Consider the following 22,311-nt stretch of genomic DNA (forward strand, 5'->3'; position numbering starts at 1 on the left):
AACTATAAAACACTAATGAAAGGAATTGAAGAGGACACAAGGAAATGGAAAGATGGGTCATTCTTATAGATTGGAAGCATAAATATTGTTAAAATGTCTATACTAACCAAAGCAATGCAGATTTAATGCAGTCCCTATCAAACTACCACCAGCATTTTTCACAGAGCTAGAACAAGCAATCCTAAAATTTGTATGGAACCACAAAAGATCCCAAGTAGCCAAAGCAATCTTGTAAAAGCAAAGCAAAGCTGGAGGCATCACAATTCTGGCCTTCGATTTGTATTACAAAGCTGTAGTGATGAAGACAGTATGGTATTGGCACAAAAATAGACACATAGAGCAAGGGAACAGAATAGAAAACCCAGAAAGGAACCCACAACTATATGATCAATTAATCTTTGACAAAGCTGGAAGGAATATCCAGTGGGAAAAATCTCTTCAAGAAATGGCGTTAGGGAAACTGGACAGCAACGTACAAAAGAATGACACTGGATCACTTTCTTATGCCATACACAAAAATAAATTTAAAATGGATTAAAGACTTAAATATGAGACAAGAAGCCATAAAAATCCTAGGGAGAACACAGGCAGTAACCTCTTTGACATCAGCCATAGCAACTTCTTTCTAGATATATCTCCTGAGGGAAGGGAAACAAAAGCAAAAATCAACAATTGGGACTTTTTCTAAATAAAAAGCTTCTGAACAGAGAAGGAAACAATCAACAAAACTAAAAGGCAACCTACAGAATGGGAGAAGATATTTACAAATGACATATCTGATAAAAGGTTAGTATGCAAAATATATAAAGAACTTATGAAACCAACACCCAACACATGAATAATCCAATTAAAAATGGACAAAAACATGAATAGACATTTTTCCAAAAAAGACATACAGATGGCCAATAGACACATGAAAAGATGTTCAACATCACTCATCATCAGGGAAATACAAATCAAAACTACAATGAGATATCACCTCACACCTGTCAGAATAGCTAAAACCAACAACACAAGAAACAACAGGTGTTGGCAAGGATGTGGAGAAACAGGAACCCTCTTGCACTGTTGGTGGGAATGCAAACTGGTACAGCCACTCTGGAAAACAGTATGGAGATTTCTCAAAATGTTACAAATAAAACTACCTTATGACCCAGCAATGGCATTTGGTATTTACCCAAAAATACAAAAATACTAATTGAAAGGGTTACATGCACTCCAGTGTTTATAGTAGTATTATCTACAATAGACAAACTATGGAAATCACCCAAGTATCCAACAACTGATGAATAGATAAAGAAGATATGGGATAGATAGATAGATAGATAGATAGATATAATGGAATATTACTTAGCCATAAAAAAATAATGAAATCTTGCCATTTGCAACAGCATGGAGAGAGTTGGAGTATTATGTTATGCTAAATGAAATAAGTCAGTCAGAGAAAGACAAATACCATATGATTTCACTCATGTGGAATTTAAGAAACAAAACAAATGAACACAGGAAAAGAAGAGAAAGAGAGAGACAAACCCAGAAACAGATTCTTAACTATAGAGAACAAACATATGGTTACTAGTGGGGAGGTGGATGGGAGGATGGGTGAAATAGGTGATGGAGATTAAGGAGTGCACTTGTGATGAGCGCCGGGTATTGTATAGAAGTGTGGAAACATTACACTGTACACCTGAAACTAATATTACACTATATCTTAACTAAATGGGATTTAAATACAAATTTTAATAAAATGTAGATATCTGGTCTTACAGCACAGATTATCTTCCAATACTTTGAATGTCATCTAAGAATCTATAAACCTTTAACAAGCACTTAGGTGATTCTGACTCAGTAGATTCATGAACAATGCTTTGCAAAAAAAAAATTCTAGGTTTTTTTTTTTTTTTTGCTTTTGCTTATCAGACTTTTAAATGTAGAGAACCTAACATGATGTGACAAATGAAAACATTTTCAACATTAATTTGCCCAAATTACAACAGATCGTGCCTAAGATTTTCACTAGCAAAAAGAATAAAAATTAATTGCTTGGTTACAAAAAAAATTTCAAGTCTTATACATATTTTTATATGTGGACAATCACTAACCTAAAGAGAAACAACTTGAAGATTGTGCTTTGGGTTCTTAATTTAATTTTTAAGATTGTGCTTTAAAAAATTATAAAATTATTATACTACAGCTAACTATATAGAGACAATACTTATCTATGTTACTTTCAATGGAGTTCATCATAAATTATATTAATTTTTAAAATAAGTTATATCTATTTGGTCTAAAACTTTGAAAGATAGTTTTTAGTTTCATTGTAGCAAGATACTGGTGCTACTATTATCATAATCATGATAAGAAGTAACAATTATATTTATGTATATAACTTATGAAAGATCAGTATTATGAAATAATACTTTTTTATTTGCTTTATCAATGGATGATCCCTATTCATAAAGGAATTTATTTAAAACACCTTTTTGGCTGAGTCTGTATGGTTATAAGGAAATGATCATGTATTTATCTGGGTTATATACAAAAAAATTATTTAAACCTTTAATCCCATGATCCCCAAATGGGATTTAACATAGAAGTCAATGTGGTACGCCTACATTATGTTTTTTTTTTCAAGATTTTATTTATTTGACAGAGAGCGAGAGATAGCAAGAGAGAGAGAGAGAGAGCACAAGTAGGAGGAAAGGCAGGTAGAGGGAGAGGGAGAAGCAGGCTCCCCGCTAAGCAAGGAGCCCAACATGGGGCTCGATCCCAGGACCCTGAGATCATGACCTGAGCTGAAGGCAGACGCTTAACTGACTGAGCCACCCAGGCGTCCCTGCATTATATTCTCTAAGGAGAAATTTAATTATAATTGAAGACATTTGTGTATTGTCTTTTATACATTAACCTTAATTTTAGAACCTCATGGATATTCAGCAAAATAAGTATAAGTTCATAGATTGATTTAATAATTTATAAATGTAATATACAAATTAGTCCTTACACGTTAAGATAAAAATGAGAAAAATTTGCTACTTCTTTTAACACTTAGAACTGTAACTTGCAAAGTATGACATGACATAAATCATTTTCCTTATCTCCATAGGACATGGAGTTGATTTTTTAAATTGTACAAGTAATCCACAATCACAATAGAATACTTTAGAAATTTTGCTGTGACTACCTTTCCATTACATCCTAATATCTGCATGTACCTTAATTCATTTAATCCATTTTCTATTATCACGTTATGGTATTTCTTGTTTTGGGCCATTATAAATAGTGCTGTAGTGAACATCCTCATACAGACACTTATGCAAGAATTACCTGATTATTTCTTTATTTTACGGTAAGATAATTGCTGCATTAAAATATACCTATATTTTAAAAGCTTTTGATTTATAGTAAATAGCATTGACTCTCATCTTTCTAGGCAATGTCCAGGCAACATTTTAAATGAGACTATTTTATTCCTTAAACATAGTATTTTTGTCTTCCTCTCTGCTAAAGTTCTGGGGAATATTTTCTGTTTATATGACTGGAGCATTTTTCTTTATGAAACTGAAATTCATTTTGTTAGTATAGAAATTTGTTAGATGGCAAATATAGAGAAGATGAGGAACTATGAACCCCATATCACCCTGGAGTCCGTTCTCAAATAAGTACCCTAATAAATTGGGAGTTACTGTGTTAGACATGGATTGTCATGATTTCAACAATTATAATTTATTAAAATATCACCAATACTAAAATAGTCCTGAATGTGTTTTTCATCTTTGAAATTTCAGAAGTCCTCTGTGATTTGGTTTAAGGGTCAGTGAATGTTAAATATTATTCATTCAGATGAGTGGCATTTATTTTATACCTAACATGTGCTAGAAGCTTTGGGGACTACAAAATAATAAAAAGTACTTATATACACAAAGTAAAGTGAAATAACCATACAAAGTCATATGTATTAGTGTCATACCAATGGTATAAGCCATAGTATTTTAGAATTCGGAGGAACCGGAGTCTACTGTGGCCCAGAGAGGTCATAGAAGGTTCATGGAAAGTTTGAATCTTAGGCTACATATTTAAGAAAGGTAGGATTAGGCTATTGAGTAAGGGTAGTGAGGAGGAAAGCCATTGTAAGGTAAAAATGATCAAGGCAGACTTGGAGGACAGTAAATAAATGGAATTATCTGAAAAAAAAAAAGCTTATAAGTAAGGAATAATGAAGGGCACATTTGAAAACATAGGCGAGTCAAATTATAAAGGGTCTAAATGCAAAGTTAAAGGCTTTGGTTTTATATTCCGTATCTTTGAAGATTTTCAAGCATAGGAGTGACTGGTGATGTTTAAGACACATGAGTCTGACCGTATAAAAAGGGCAGATTAAAATATGGAAGAAAGTAATAGTAAGCAAATTATTTAGACTACTATTTACATAATATAAATATGAGATAATAAGGATCAAAAAGAAGACAATGGCATTGTTTAAAAAAAATAAAGGAAGGGATGGCCATAAGGAGAAGGACACACTTGATGATGAATCGGATAGCTTTGAGAGAAAGAAAAAAAGTAAAAGAGGATCCAGGAATGATTTACTTGCCAGACTATGAAAACGAAGATAACCTTATCACAAATGGAGAGTGCAAGATGGGGGTCAGAGAGACTGGCTTTTGACTTGAGGTAATAGTGTGACCCTCACGTTGGAAAGCAGATACCAGAACTGAAAGGGGGAGATTAGGCCAATTCATTGTGAACCATCTCATACCACCTGAGGCATGAGACTAAATAAACTTACCAAGAGGAAGAGGGAGAAAAGTTGGAAGATTGGACCTGAAACCAGGAAAAACACTATGCTGTTAAATGGGAAGGAGTAAGGTACAAACAGGACCACAGAAGGTGCAAACATTGGCAATTTCTGTCAGGTGGCCCAAAGGCATCCAGGAGAGGATTTTTTCTAGAGTATGTGGGTGGAGTCACTAGCAAAAATTCTATCAGAATTATAGGTTAGCTGGAGTTCCCTTTGATTGATTTCTGAGACAGAATTCTTTTACCCTCCAGGAGTCTAATTTGCAGGCAATGATCTCTGACGACCCAAGTCATTTCTTTAGAACTTCACTGAGTCTTGAGTTGCCTTATCCTTCAAAGTCTAAAATTTTACCTCTTTTTTTTTTCTTTTTCCTCATTCTAGTCAAAGAACTGAAGAAGGAAATAATCTGCTTTTCAAAGTAAAACTCAAAAAAGTGAGAGAAATGGTAACAATTTCAAGAAGGTATGGGGACACTTTTACTAATGTAGGTGGATCTTTAATCCGTGAACTCTGACGGATCTATCTTTGCGTTCTAAGTCTCTTCTCCAAAATCATCACTTACTCAAGCAAGCCATGGCCAGTGCTAGAATAGTTCAGTGTCTAATAGTATACCCATTGCTGTGGCGTTACTACCAGTAATACCTAGTTCAGTCATGTTAAAGTGGACCAATATCTGGAAGATTCTTTGAGGTTTTTCTAGAACAAATTTGGGGCAGAAGCAAAGAAATAAATGACAGATAAGAGAAGAGTCGAGTCGGGGATTAGCCCTGAAAGATTAAGGGAACAATGGCGACCCTGAGGAGAAGTTGGGCAGCCCAGAAATAGCTAGCCATGAAGCGCCAGTGGGCCAGCATAGTGAAGACAGACTGAAAGGAGTGGGCTAATTGAGAGGGGTAACATGACCAGAGTCTTTAAAGCACTGGTCATTGGATATTCTGAGTAGAGGTGTGTTAGGCAAAGAGGTTGGAGTTGATGCCAGGGAGATTTAGAACTTAAAGTCCTGTTTTGAGATAAAGAAATAAAGGGTGTGGTCAGTTGAGAAGGTCAATGTAGAATTAAAAAAATTGAGTAAAGGAAAGCAGTGAACTGGGAGCTTGGTTTGAGATGGACAATTTGAATGGATGTGGAAATCACTGAGGATGATGAGACACAGGGTAAAACACAGGATAAAAATAAAAGCATGATGTATTTCCTAACATTATTTATTAGAGAAAACAGTAAGTGTCCAAGATGGTAATATCAAGCATGAGAGACTATGGACTCTGAGAAGCAAACTGAGGGCCTCAGAGGGTAGGGGGGTGGGGGAATGGGATAGGCTGGTGATGGGTAGTAAGGAGGGCACGTATTGCATGGTGCACTGGGTGTTATACACAACTGATGAATCATCGAACTTTACATCAAAAACCAGGGATGTACTGCATGGTGACTAATATAATATAATAAAAAATATTATTATAATAAAAATAAAATAAAATCTATTTCCCAAATGCTTCTGGAATAGTATATGAAAGAAGAGGTTTTTATGTTCAAATAGATTTGGAAAATACTAGGTTAATAAAGAAATCCATGTTCCTTTTCTGCTCAGCTTTCAGCGTGTTAAATTAATTAACATTGTGAAAGTCTAAGAGGGAAAGGTATATTATGTTTAACAAAAATAATCTCGTTTCTCCCCTCTCAGGACCTCTCAAGAAACTGGTAAAATGTTGCTTTTGTTGCCTTCGAGAGGATGACTGCATCCCCTGTTAGAGGGAAGAGAATTAAGACCTCAGTGACTTGAACCACTGGGAGTCTGACACTGAATCGAAGGGTATATATTGGAAAAGGCAACATGACAGAGAAGATTCTGTACTAGTCTCATGATTTTTTTTTTTTTTTTTTTTTTTTTTTGTCACTAGGCAAAGAAGAAAGTTGTAGTGGAAGGGCTGTCCGGAAGACGGACTGAGGATTACGGAGGCGGAAGTGGGTTCAACTGAAAGCGTAAAGGAGCAAGCATCGCACGCCCACATCCGGTGCAGCCCAGCAGTAGTGAAGAAGAGCAGTGAGAATAAACTTCGTGAAAATCAGTAGACAGGACTGAAAACAATTCCCTGAGAGTATGAGCATTTGGGTTATACATAAATGAGAGATTCCAGAAAACAGAGTCACCGTAGTTAACTCCTCCTTGAAGAATTCAGCAAACTTGCAGATATCCCTGTTTCTAATCACCCAAAACTTACTGTTTGGAATGGTACTCAGAGAAATAGGGTGGCAACATTTTAGGGCATTATTATCATGGATGGAGGTATATTATAACTTGGGTCCATCTTCGTCTAAATATCTACATTAAGAAAAAGATGTTTTCTACTTTTGTAATAGATTCTTTAAATTAGAAAATGCTAACTCAAATAAATATTTTCACTATTGTATTCACCTACCTGATTCTCTATTTAAAAAGGAGAAAAAGCAAATTAACTTGTGTTTTTACTGCTCCATTTGGGTTCCTATTGTCTGCCCCTGTAAAGTGATTCACATTTTCATGCAAGACTTCTCCAAAGGCTCCAGCAGTGTGAATTGGGGTTTATATCTCTGACTATCTCCAAGTTTCTTTATCTGTTGGAGGCAGCAGGTTTCTTATCTGATAGCCTTATAATTATGGAAGAAACTGCATATTAATGATTCATCGCTTACATAAACAACTGGCCTTGGAGAAATCTAATGAACCGACTTCGTAGGATTTGATTTTACCTAATTAAATGTAAATAATGTTAAATGTTGTATATGCTAGGATTTCCACAGGACCTTATGAATTTTTTTTATGTACACAAAGCATTAGGAATTCAGAGTTTTTAACAGTTATCTTCTAATTCAGCTATTAAGATAATAAGGTTTGACATCAGATATGCTCCATGAACATGAGGTACCAGCACACATGTGCTCACTAAGTGTTTATGTATGCAAGGTACAATTCTCCTTTAAAAAAAAATTAATGCTTCTCCTTTGAAGCTGGCAGCTCGTACATTTTTATCTGAAGGTTTGAATCTGCATCATGCTTTGAAGGAACAAATGGCCTCCATGTGGTGTTTGGCTTTCCCTTGCCTGTCTCTATTACCCCGTATCAATATGAAATTCATTCTGACAAAGTTTTTTCCTTAAGCACATGCACCTGATCCTTTCCATGGGTCCTGTGCTAACACATGCCTCTATTTAGGGATATGTACGATGATTGCCATTTTTAAAAAGAGGGGAATGCCATTCAGGGAAAAAAAGTAATTAAGCTTCCATATTAGAATAAGATGGTAGGTCACTCCACCTTTGTGGGGATGGAAGGATGGGAAGATTATTCCACTTTTTTAGTGTGTGTTAATTTTGAAAACAATGTAGACAAAAAAGAGCTTAGTTTTCAAAGTAGTACTTGACACAAAGACTTAAAGTATATTGCAAAAAGTAAAAGTAATGACCTCTCTTAAAAATATGTCGCTCCAAGGCTTCCACCATTTCTTGCCCAATGTAAATTGCTGAGCAGTTGCCTGTATTGATGACATGGTTATATAAATAAAGCAGGCCCTAAGTGAAACAGAGGAAATGTGCTGTGTAAAGTAATAATAAATGAGAAACTTTGCTGTCCTTACTTAGCACTGGAGTCTCTGATCAACACAGTCATCCTGGTCTTTGTGGTCTTTTATTGCTTCTACTTCAAAAAAACATGTGAATCAGTGAAAAATCTCATCAAATTATCTAATAAAATTTTTCAATTAGCTTTTATTGGGTATGTCTTTATTTCTTCCATGAATGAATGAAAAAAAAAAAAGGGACAAAAAGCAACAAATAAACCAACCCACAACAACAAAAAAGGAATAAGGCATAAAAATAGAAGACTGAGTAAAGACAACCCATCTTGAAACAGGTAGAGCTACATTCACCTAACATTTTGACTCTCAAAAACCTATGTGGTATAATAGAAATTTCCTAGGTAAAACTCAGGTCTGATCAACCTCGAACTGGCCTAGGTATGTTTCTCTATTATAAAAGGTAAGTTAACTTTCTTTGTTAAGACTCCATTACTTCATATGAAAAATAAATATGGAGGGGAACCTGGGTGGCTTGGTTGGTTAAGCATCTGCCTTCAGCTCAGGTCATGATCCCAGGGTCCTGGGATCAAGCCTTCCCTGCTCCGCGGGAAGCCTGCTTCTCCCTCTCACTCTACCTGCCGCTCCCTCTGCTTGTACTTGCGTTCTCTCTCTGTCAGATAAGGAAATAAAATCTTTAAAAAAAAGAGATATGGAAATGTTCACAGTTGTGTTTTTGAGTAAATGTGAGAGCATACATAAGGCAACTCACATGTATGTAGTATGTACCCAGGACACAGTTATTCTGATCGCACGTATATCTGGAGACCAGTGGTTCTATACCGCTATTGCCATCAGACAAAAATTAGGAAGAATTATGATGCCATCCCATTATCTGATACCACAGAGACAAGTAATAACTGTTTCCCTATAGTCTGGAAAATTAATTATTTTTAGAAAAGTTTCAAGACACGAAGCAGAAGCTCTTTAAAAACAGACCAACACTTTAAAATAAAACAGCTCACATTTAAGTATGCTATCCGCATAACATACAATGGACATTCTTAAATTCACCGAGTAACAATCAATACATGTTTGTTTTATGTTAAGTGTTTATTATCTCTGAAACACTCTTCTAGGTGATGAAATATAAACAGTGAACAAGATAAGTCTCTCCTCTTAAGAAGCTCACCACCTAATTGGAGAGACAAAAATAAACAAATGAGTAGACAGTGATGGAGCTCTGAAGAAAATATTATAGTGAGAGGATATAAAGTGAACGGGGGTGGTTGTGGTGTTGTTTTTTTGTTCATTTGTTTGTTTGCTTTTCACTTTTTTAGCAGACACACAGTTACACTAGTTTCAGATGTACAACATAGTGATTCAACAAGCGTATACATTATGCTGTGCTCACAAGCGTAACTACCCTCTGTCACCGTGCAATGTTATTGTAATATCGTTGACTATAGTCCTTTTTATTCCTGTGACTCTTTCATTCCATAACTGAAAGCCTGTCCCATTCACCCATTTTGCTCATCCTCCCACTCCCCTTCTCTCTGGCAACCATCAGTTTGTTCTCTGTATTTACAGTCTGTTTCTGCTTTTTGTTTGTTTTTTAGATTCTACATATCAATGAAACCATATGGCATTTGTCTTTCTCTGTGTGACTTAATTTCACTTTGAATAATACCTTCAAATTTCATCCATATTGTCTCAGATGGCAAGATCTCATTCTTTTTTTTTTTTTTTAAAGATTTTTATTTATTTATTTGACAGAGATAGAGACAGCCAGCGAGAGAGGGAACACAAGCAGGGGGAGTGGGAGAGGAAGAAGCAGGCTCATAGCGGAGGAGCCTGATGTGGGGCTCGATCCCATAACGCCGGGATCACGCCCTGAGCCCAAGGCAGACGCGTAACCGCTGTGCCACCCAGGCGCCCCTCTCATTCTTTTTTTATGACTAATTTCCATTGTGTGTGTGTGTGCGCGTGTGTTATCTGTTCATCTACCGATGGACACTTGGGTTGCTTCCATATCTTGGCTATTATAAATAATGCTTTGATAAACACATAACCTTTTGTAATGCATATATCTTTTTGAATTAGTGTTTTCATTTTCTTTGGGTAAATACCAGTAGAATTATTGAATCATATTTTTAATTTTTTGAGGAACCCCATACTGTTTTCCATAGTGGCTGTACAAATTTACATTCCCCTCAACAGTACTTGAGGGTTCCAATGTGGTGGCTATTTCAGATGGGATGATCAAAGATGATTTGTCAGTGGAGTTGATATTTCTTCAGAGGTCTTGATACTTCAGTAATTAGCCATAAGCACGGACGCCTGGGTGGCTCAGACAGTTAAGCGTCTGCCTTTAGCTCAGGTCATGGGATTGAGTTCTGCATCGGCCTCCTTGCTCGGTGGGGAGCCTGCTTCTCCCTCTGCCTGCTGTTCCCCCTGCTTGTGCTCTCTCTCTCTCTCTCTCTGACAAATGAATAAATAAATAAAATCTTTAAAAAAAATTAGCCATTAGCAGATGGAGTAGAGAAGTGCTTCTGACAGAGAATAGCAAGTATACAATTTTTAAAGCTATTATAAACTTGGTATTTTGAGAAATAGGGAATAACTCAGTGTGGCAGGAGCATATTGAATGAGGCTTAACATGAAGAAGGATGAGACCTGTTTTAAATGGTATTTTCTCAATTTAAATTTTTGATTAGTCATTACTAGTATATAAATACATAATTAATTTTGTATATTTATTCCATATCCTGCAATCCTGCCAAAGTTGCTTATTAGTTCTTAGAGGTTGTTTCTAGTTTTCATTGAATTTTCTACTTAGATGTTCATGTCACCTAAAAATACAGGTATTTTTCTTCTTTTTCTATCCGGATGCTTTCTATTTTTCCCAATGTTGCTGTCTAGAGCCACAGTACAATACTGAGTATAAGTGAGCATGTGAGATCCATGTCTTGTAGTTCTTAGGGAGGAAACATTAAGTCTTTCACGTTTAAATGTGTTGTTAGCTGTATGCGTTTTGTAGATGTCCTTTATAAGGTCGATGAAGTTCCTTTTGAATAGTAGTTTGCTGAGTTTTTATCGCAAATGGGTAGTGGATTTTTGTCAAGTGCCTTTCTTCATTTATTGAGATGATCTTTTACTTTTCTTTTTAGTTTGTTAATATAATAATGTGCAATGTTTGATTTTTTAAAAGAGAGACTAACCTCCAATTTCTGGGATAAAACCTATTTAATCCTGATGTATTATTTTTCTGTATATTGTTGGACATATATTACAATTATGTTTAGAATTTTACATCTATGTCCATAAGAAGTTTGATTTGCCACTAATGTGTATTTTTCATCTCAGATATTTTTGCTTTTCTGTCTAGAAGTTTGATAAGGGGTTTTGTTTTGTCACTTGTTATTCTATATCTTTCATGGCTCTTTTCAATTTTTTTTATACATAGAATACAATTATAATAACTGCTTTAATTCCCTGTCTGCTCATGGTAATATCTATGTGTATTTTGACTGATTATTCATTATTATCTTGTTTTCTTGCTTCTTTGAATGTCTGATACTCTTTGATTGGATGCCAGACATTGTTAATTTTACCTTAGATGCTGGGTATTTTGTATTCCTATGAATATTCTTGGGTTTTGCTTTGGAATGTAATTAAATTACTCGAAAACATTTTGATCCTTTTAGGTAATTTATTATGATTTTTCAAAGTCATATCTGGAACAGTGCTTAGCCTAGGGCTAATTATTTCCCACTGCTGAGGCACAACCTTCTTGAATGTTCTACCTAGTGTGCCATAAATTATGAAATTTTCCTATCTAGTTGGTGGGAACAGGCATTATTCTGGATCTTGTGTGAGCCTTGGCACTGTTCCCTTTAACTCTACTGGATGGTTCTTTCTCTGGCCTTGGGTGGTTCCTTCATATGGAGGTTCAGAGTATTGCTCTAGTATTTTCTACAGGTCTCTGGGCATCTCTTTTTCTTGTAGATCTCTTTTCTCTAGCACTCTGTCCTGGGATATCTGCCTACCTTCATCCACCCAGACTCTCAGATCTTTTCTCCTCAATGCAGAAAGTGTACTGGGTTCCCTTGTGTTTTCTCTCCTTGTACCACCACCTGAAATCTCTCTTAAGGCAGGAAACTGTGGCAGTAATAGAGCATACCTAGTTGATTCCCCATCTCCCAGGAGTCATTGTACTTTGTTGCTTGATTTCCATTGTCTTGGAAACTTTTTTATTTTTTATATTTTCTGTTTTTTGATAATTTGGGTCTGGAGGGTAAACCTGATGATCCCTGCTTTCTCATCCTGACCAGAGGTAGATGTCATTTATTTGTTTGTTTTGTTTTGTTTTTGTCAGTGGAATAAAAGCAAAGTCATCAGCTGAGAATAAGTGTAGGAATTTGAGTTTTACTGAAAAAAGTAAAGTCATGAAATAGTTCTCTTAAAGAATAGTAATGCAAATCTACTCTTGAAAATGTATGAAGATTACTAGGCATTATATGTAAAATTAGATAACTCTAAAGAGTCTTCTGAAAAGAGTTGAGATATAAATGTGCATAAATTAAAACATCTTTAATTCCTCATGTTAAACCTGTCTTTATTTTTTTAACCTGTCTTTATTTTTAATCTGAAACCCAGTTACTAGACCTTGCATGTCCAATTCTACTTGCAGTTTAATGGCTTCAATTAACTGAAATCCTTTCTGATGTCAGGATTTAAAGAAAAAAGTAGAATGGGCTGATAGTTTTAACAAATACGTAATTTTAAAAACATACTCTTAACAATATGGGTTAGTAATGTAAAGAAAATGTCAAATATACAATTGGGTGCCCTTAAATGACTGCCTGCTCAGTTGATTGAGGAAAATTGATGCACTGTTTTTTTGTTTTTTTTTTTTATAAAGATTTTTTATTTATTCGACAGAGATAGAGACAGCCAGCGAGAGAGGGAACACAAGCAGGGGGAGTGGGAGAGGAAGAAGCAGGCTCATAGCGGAAGAGCCTGATGTGGGGCTCGATCCCATAACGCCGGGATCACGCCCTGAGCCGAAGGCAGACGCTTAACCACTGTGCCACCCAGGCGCCCCGATGCACTGTTTTCTATACAGCAGAATATTTGCCTTTCTGTAATAGAGGCTGAATCGCATAGGAACATATTAGCCTACTGGTTGCACATAATGTTCATTTTAATCTTTCCCCCCCCAAGATTTATCCCTTTTTTACATTGTTATATCTTTTCAGAAATCTATTTTTTTACTTCATCGAGAACACTTACTTTTATTTTTTTCCCCATTTTCCCACATACTAAGTACGTAACGCAGTAAACAATGGCAGGTTTGCTCTACATCTTCCTGGCTTTATGTCATTCGTAGTATTTGTAAACTATATTTTCACTTTTAGTTATTTATTTTATGCCACTGGATCGAACAAAAACAAGGTTTTGCTTTTGGATCATGGATGAATTTAATATAAAAACTTCAAGAATTGTTTGGATTTAGGGATTTAGCATTTGGGTTATTCTTTTTTTTTTTTTAAAGATTTTATTTATTTATTTAACAGAGATAGAGACAGCCAGCGAGAGAGGGAACACAAGCAGGGGGAGGGGGAGAGGAAGAAGCAGGCTCATAGCGAGGAGCCTGATGTGGGGCTCGAACCCAGAACTCTGGGATCACGCCCTGAGCCGAAGGCAGACGCTTAACCGCTGTGCCACCCAGGCGCCCCAACATTTGGGTTATTCTTAATCATTTTCACCACGTGTAATTCATAGCCACTAAATCTATATAGACGCTGATACCTTCATATCTGTCCCAAATTTTCCAAATTCTTGAGCAAATTATTCAATAATTTAAAAAATACTTATATGTGCATAGCATTATAGCACACCAGTGCTAGAAAAAATGGCAAGTAATATGTGATCCCTACCATCGATAAGAACTCATTTTTTATTATGAAAACAAGATTAACACAAATGAAATAAAAGGAGGAATACCAAAAATATCTAAACACCATCTAATAGATGGATTATTTCAACAGATGATAAAATTTTTTGATGTTCAAAAGAGAAAGATACAATTGTGAAATGGATAAAGAGAGCACCATTGTGGACTTACTACTGAGATAGGCAGTGGAATGCCAATTTTATTTAGAGCAGTCATAGGCAGGAGGGAAGGCAACACAGAGAGAGCATCCTAGGCACTGAAGTAGTGAGACTGTAGTTACATGGGCAGGGGGCAGTGTTGGAGGGTAAGTTTGTACTGGGAAAAGGTAAGAATAAAGATGAATGTGGGTACATTGTCAAAGGCCTTATATTCTGGGCTAGTTTTGACTATGTCAGAGGCCCTTTTACCTGCTAAGGGCTCTTCCAAGTATTAGTAGGTGGGAGAAAAATCACTTCTCTTTCAAAATAATAGCAAGTCATTAATTTATGCCATTCACAGGCAGCTGAAAGTTCCAGCTTGGTCAGTCACGCCAATTTATTTATTTATTTATTTATTTATTTATTTATTTATGAATTTATTTTAGAGGGGGGAGGGGCAGAGGGAGAGAGAGAATCTCAAGCAGACTTCCCACTGAGCACAGAGCCCAATGTAGGGCTTGATCTCAGGACCTGAGCCTAAATCAAGAGTCGGATGCTTAACTGACTGAGGCACACAGGCGCCCTAGTCGTGTCAATTAAAAGTGTCAGTCTGAGTCCTTCCAAGCTCAGCCTGAGAGATTTACTTCCCTGAATTCCACAAATTATCCATTAACTATATTAACAGGCATCTTGATTTACTCTAGAACTAGATGGACCTCAAAAAGTAATTTTTTTTTCTCTTTCTTCCCAAATGTTCACACTTCTTTAAAAGCTTCTTCCTTTTGCTTATTTTTTGCTTATTTTTTTAAACATTTTGCTTATTTTTTAAACATTCCTCTGGCCTGATTTTTTTTTCTTACATTGTGAAATGATCTGAGTCATAAATGACACTGAAGAAGAACAAAGCAACTCAGCCGTTGGGGAGAAAGCTCAGTATGTGTCATAATTTTCTGCTCTGAAGAGATAAACTGATCAATGATATGCTACAGTGATTTTACCAGAAAGCTTGTTTATTGTTTTGGCTTTAGCACATTAAAACTAGCAATGGTTCAATAAGAAGGGGTTGTGTTAAGAATTTTCTTGCCAACTATAAAGTTCCTCGTTGGTTTCATGGGGAGTTTCCCCCCAGGAAATCGGTGCTCAAAAGGGAGAATTTTGAACGCAAGAGAACACGCTTTCATTTGAAAATCTATGAAGAAGCCCACAACACAGTGAACGAAACACCAAGAAAATGTAAACATCCTCATGGTGGTAGAATTCCCTCCATACGGCACAAGGCTCTTCTGATACAAAACAGCTGTTTTTCATGTGTATCTACAACCAGGCACAAGGAGAAATGCTGCACGGACACCTTAAGTCATTTCAAATCAGCTTAAAGCATCTTTGGCACCCTTAAATATTAATGAAAGTCAACAAGCAGCGAATTCTTTGCCCTACAGGGACTGTCACTGGTCAGCTCCTTGCTGTTTGTTTCTGAGTTAATCAAATTACTCTATCATTGGTGCATTTGTACCCTCCACCATTAATGACGAGTGTCTTTGAAAAAAAGAGGATGTTCTTGGCATAATGGCTCATTAATCCTGTGGGAGATGGGGGAGGGCTACACTTTACCTAGACTGCCCTTGCGTGTGATGTAGAGGCGTAGATGAAGATCGTTGGCAGAAATCAACCTGTAATAAGTCAGTCTAAAAGCCACTTCACTTCACATTATCCCAACCCGATCGGAAATACACGTGCAAAAAAGAAAAAGAAGCTATGAAAAGTAGAGTTTAATGATGTTAATTTCTTAACTCGGTCCCTCTGATGTAGGATCTAGACATTAGCACCGTTCTAAATACACGTGGAAGTCACTTCAGAAAACTCCCTCCTGCAGGAGAACTAATTGTTATCAAAACGAAAAATATGTCCTGGATGGTCCGATACCACTTATTTGTACTTGGCAAAACATACCTTTCCTTCCAGCATCAAAATGGTTAAAGTGAAGAAGCCAGGTTATTACACATTTCAATTCCAGAGTCAAATATAAAAATTTCTATTATAGGGACAATTAATTACATCTGAAAATGGCAAATGTGCATCCTTGTCAGGTAGAGTGTACTCTGATGGCCTTTCCTCAAACACTGAATGTGGAGATTTGATCTCTTCTAATGGTGCTGAGAAAAGGGTAATTACGCTATGGTCAAAGCTAATTTGCTTTCTGCCAGATGAACTGTTGTATTTTATTGTACGCTGACATTTTAAAGTAATTACGGCACTGTTGACCTTAGACAATTCCAGTTGTATCGCTGTCTACAGCTGCAGCGCTCGGTCTACCTTTGGCTGGCAGACAGTGGCTGTAACGAGGTAATGACACGGACAAAGAGCACCATATGGGGCTCCTTTGAGATACACAAAGCCCAGTGAAAGGAAACAAGAAAATTTTAACATCATCATTACAGTCACACATCTTTACAGCTATAAAGGAGCCTGTCCACACACGCTTGCGCGCACGCACACACACACACACACACACACACACACAAATAATCCAAACACTTTGGCTGCTTGTGTCTTAGGTGTGTGCCGGGGTGTGTATGAGCATGTGTGAGTGCGTGCATGCACGTGCCTGTGTGTGTGCGCGTGTGTGCGTGTGTTTCTTTTGTACATGGCAGCATGCATCAAGAAGAGAAAGAGATCAGGTAGAACTGAATGTGACGGACTGGTCTTCCCCTGACACGAGTTCAAAGGCTAAAGACTATTGATTGAGATAAAAGCCCAGGTTCTTATCTAATGTTAAAGACACTCCTTGTTGTCTGAAAACGGTGCACATAATTAGGCAGAAAGAAGAGCACTTCAGCCAGAAAATTACTATAAACCGAGCTTCATTAAACTTAGATAGTAGTTAATTTAAAGGAAGAAGGTATTATTCATTGATATATTTTAATGAGCTATCTGGCTGTCTTTTCTATGGGAAGAAATAAAAACGTGTTCAGAGTTCGGCCTGGTTAATGGATCCTGCTAAGATAGCCAAAGAGATTAATATCATTCAAAAAGAAGAAACACTTCATCCTCTTCAGGCAAAAATGTACAGGATTTTGAGCTATGAAATTATTGTCAAGAAGAAGTGAGAGAAAACTGGTCTTTACCATCACGTTAAATGTTTTATTCTGCTTATGAGGGTGTGTGAAGCTGGGCTACGGGAATGTGAGCTCGCGGACAATGAGCCGTGGGTGTTGCCGACATCATAGCTTATGGCCTACTTAGCTGACGGTGACGTGGAGCAAAGGAAAATCAATTTATTTTCTTTTGAATTACATTTATATCAGTCGGGTGTTGTTGTGTTGTGTTTTGTTTTGTTTTTTCCCTAGTAACTGTTGGAAGGATGCATGTGTCATTATCTTACCATGGAAAAAAATTAATTTACCAATTATACAGAAATGGTAAAGACGGCTCCCGTGTCCTCAATTCAGTTTTAACCGTGAGGTTTCTTTTTCCCCTCAAGTGTGTTGGTTTCTAATTTTTGTCACTTTCATTCGCACTTGGAGATCTCTACGCCAATAGAGGGTTTTCAGTTTGTTTTTGTTTTAAGACAGACTTCATTTGACAGAGTCACTTAGAGTTCCCATTCAAAATTGGAGTTCTACGGATTTAAGTATCATAATGGTCATTTTCGAGATGCTTATTTTTGGCGGCACGTGTCTGAAAATTCACATTGTTTGTAACCCCAGTGAAAAAGTTCTCGAGTAGATGCAGTAATCTCTTTTTAAGTTGCATTTTTGTTTTACCTTGAAAACATAGGCAAAACTGATTGCTCTATATCATGTATTCATAACAAAGGGCTGAGGGATGTATTAATGCGAGAAAAAAAAACCAACCTTGTAACTATTGAATTACATATGAAATTCCTGATGCTGTTAGAATGACTTAACTATTTTGGCACTGTTACGTTGATATAAACATATCCACTTGAAATCATATATTAAAAAGAACACATGACCAACCCATTTCCGAACATGAAGGAGTAGTAATAGAAATGCAATCTAAGTGTATAAAATGATACACTAAAGAATGTAAAATCCCAGTATTTTGGGTATTTGCAGTTTCAGACCTGAGTCCAAAACTAAGGAACACAACTGGAAATATGCACCATCACCCCTTTGTATTCTAATTGTTTGTTGTTATTAGAGACAATACCTCACACCTAAGAGTTAATTCTTTCATCTCCAAATAGCCTTGATTTAAAACCGTCATTATATTTATTAATGAGTAACACCATGGGAGCCTACCATTTCATACTTGTGGATTCTTTCAGAAAATATGTATTTCTTCAGAAGTATACAGAGTGATGTGAACCTGGTATTTTACTGTCTAATTTTGTCTACTCTCCAAATCCTAAGTGGTAGAAAAGACAAAGAAGGGAAATAAAAGTTTCTGAAAGCTGCATTTAAAAAAAAGAAGGAGAGAGAAAGAATTCCGATCATAATTCTGGAAGAGGAATGGAGCCCAAAATAGTCACAGAATCGGGAAAGGAGTTCTGATAGATTGAGAGTGAGTGGTAGAGCGCAAGAGAGTGACAAGAAGTAAGAAATCACTTCCTTGAATTAAGAGTGAGCGATGCAGCCGGAGAAGCAGAGAGACAGAGAGATGGAGTTGGAAGCACAGAGAAGGAGAGAGCTGCATCGCAGAAGCAGGGAGACTGCACAAGACCATTGCAGAATAAAGGAGGTGCATCGCATGCAAACTGGAACCCTGATGGTGATTTGTGTAACTAGACCCAAAAGAAATTCCACTCATTTTGAAGCTGAGAGAATGCAAATAAAAATAAATGAATAAAAGAAACAAAGCATGGACAAAATAGGACAGAAGACATCATGGTTCTGAGTTCTAATCCATGCTGCTTGTTTTTTGTCTTGTTTTGTTGTTTTTTACTGCTACTCACGCTAATCTCTCGACGTGGCATGCCCACATCAATTCTTCTATCCTGTTCTCAGAAATGGGGTAGGTAAGGAAGATCTGAAAAATTCCTAGCCTAGGGCTTTAATACAATGTCTTGGTAATTCTGCTGATTATTTGAAAAATCCACATTTTTCATGCCTCTAAAGGTGACAGAAAACTACGTTTTTCCTATGCAATGAAGGCTGTAAAACAAAACTAAGATTAGCAAGGGGAAGGGTAGTTTTGTGGGAGGTTAAAATTTTAAGGCAAGCCCTGCAAAGTTCTCAGAAAAGTTTCAGAGATTCGTTGGAAGCAAAATGATTCTCTCAGCCCTACTTAAAATGAGCTCGTTTTCCATGCAAAGCTATTTTGAGCCATAAAAAGACAGTAACTCTAATCAAGTAGATAGATTCATTAAGGACCATACTAGATCGAGGTCAAATATGTGACCCTCCAATCTGGGTGCGCTTAGCTGAGGCAATACTGTCTCATCATTACTCTCTTGAATTTATTGTCCATGAAATAGGCTGTTGCCTGCTTTTCTATCAAAACAAATATAAAGACTAATCCAGCACGTAAAAGTGTAAGTCAGACTATTGAATCTTTGTAGCTGCTGTGGATACACTGCAGAGCGAGAGAAGTCTGCGTAACATTTTAAAAAACATCTTCCATAAAGTAATGTATTTTCTCTCCCGAAGATCCACCGCATACAGCGACTTTCATTAATTTCAAGAAATGGAAACCAATCTTTGAATCTGCCTTGCTTTAAATGTTTTCTGTGCAGGAAAGTTTTAAGCAAGCGTCAGTATTTTGCATCTCCAGATCAAAGCTGGCCCGGAAAACAAGGGCACAGGGTTCTGAGGAAAACATAAGAGATTAAAACCCCAATACGGTTGGGGTGACCTAGAGCAAAGGTAAACATTAAGGGATGGTAGATGATTTCAGCATACCTAAAGAGAAAAAATACATATGTAGATATTGATTTTCACATATTTACATATTTTTTTATCATTTTATAAAGCCTTCAGATGAACAATCCTGTTATCAAGAAGACTTCTTTCAACAAGTAATAGCTAGAAATTAGTTTGGCACTGATTTAATTAAAATACTAGGTTTACATACTATTTTAGCATTTTCATATCCAATGTCTTCAGTGGGCATTTATATAAGGATAAAAAAGAGAAGTAATTTAAGATTATTACAAAGTTAATTAAATCAAATCAAATCTTCAATTACTCTTAATTTCCTTTATTATACAGTTTGGCCTTTGGTAAAAACTTTTTCCCTTTTCTATCACAAGGTAAAATATTTCTTGCTATAATTCAGACCAGCTGCAATTTGCAATTGTGCCAGAAAACCGCTCTTGCGCTGGTTGCTATTAGATAATGTATTTTACATAGATTAGCCTAAATTAAGAGTCAGGAGGAAAATCTTTCTTCCATTTCATTTTTCTTCCCTTGTTCTGAATGATGAGTAACTGTCAGTGTGTGGCTGCCTCTTTTCAAGACATGTGAGAAGCTGTCACCCTCCTACATCTGCAGGACCATCCAGATCTTACACAATATGAAATCCAGGTCTCAGCAGCGTGCTGATTGTCAAATGAGGACAACCTAACTGTAGGCCCGAGTCTCCGTAAAATGACAATTTTTGGAGGGTTGGCGAAAGCCACTATCTTTCAATTATTTTAAACCACTACCTTTTCTCTGTGAAGTTGGCACCGTCTCCTAGGACAGCGTTAGGGATATTTAAAAACCTATTTCGGAAGGTACCGAATGATACCTCATGATCAGATTTCATTAGTATTTACAGAGACAAAAAAAGGAAATATTCTCGCATGACAGAGGTTTTGTCTAATCACAGCATCAAGGACGAGGGATTCTGATCTGAGGACGGTGTACGTGCCACACTGGCATCACAGCCTGTTTATGCAGGTAATGGCTGCTTTAGGACACCTCTGAACTGTCACGTACCATGCTAATTAATGAGGCCATATAGGTCTAAGGTCCCTAAAAAGGCCTCTCTAGATTAGGGTCTATTAAACCTGCCACAAGCTGCTTAGTGTTATAAAAGTAACAACAGAGGCTTCGCATTCTGTTCTCTCCTTTTTCCCTTTTCTTTTTAGATTATTGAAAAAAATAATTTCTCAGTCTTCAGCAAACACCCTGCTAACTTATACAGAAGAAAGGCCTATAGATGAATTACTCAAAAATGCTTTAAAGAACATTAATACTCCAAAAAAAACACCAATATCATAAATATAAATTAGAGGGGGAAGTAGGTTTAAGAAACTGCGTGGTGAGTTAATAAAGGAGGAAGTTCTATCTCCTTGTTTTGTTTTAAGATTATTAAATGCAGCTACATTTCAGCAAAGTAAAAGAATAAGAACCGCAAAAAAAAAAAAAAAAAAGTGGCCAGTATAATCAGGGATAAGTAGAAAACACTATGCTTAGGCATAATCCGATATTTAGTTGAGGGAATAAAATACCATAGTATGTTCATATGGAAACACAAACATCAGCAAATAAAGAAACGATAATTAGCATTCTTTAAGGATCACATTTAATATCCTTTTCCTGACAACAGTTTTATCCTCACAATATTGGCTTCACATTTTGTTGTGTATCCTTTGTTTGCTTCCTGTATTATTTCTAAACTCCCTGTGAAATGGCTCTAGTTTTTCTGGGCTGTGAATATTATTGCATTAATGGACTTTTGGTTTTGCTTAGAAAAATTTGAGTGCAAAATCAATTTAACGTCTTCAGATCTATTAGGTGCTTAGCCTTTAATTTTTTGCACATTACCATTAAATGGTCGAAATATGAGGTTATTTTTGGAGTGATTATTATGATTGTAATAAGGCCTGACACTTGCGCCACTTCAAACACACAACCACCAACAGTTCCATTATAACAAAAGAGCTCCCAGGATAACACATTTTAATAGTCAGAAGAGTTG

This window comes from Ursus arctos, unplaced genomic scaffold (assembly GCF_023065955.2).
Source record: "Ursus arctos isolate Adak ecotype North America unplaced genomic scaffold, UrsArc2.0 scaffold_5, whole genome shotgun sequence".
Classification (NCBI taxonomy): domain Eukaryota; kingdom Metazoa; phylum Chordata; class Mammalia; order Carnivora; family Ursidae; genus Ursus; species Ursus arctos.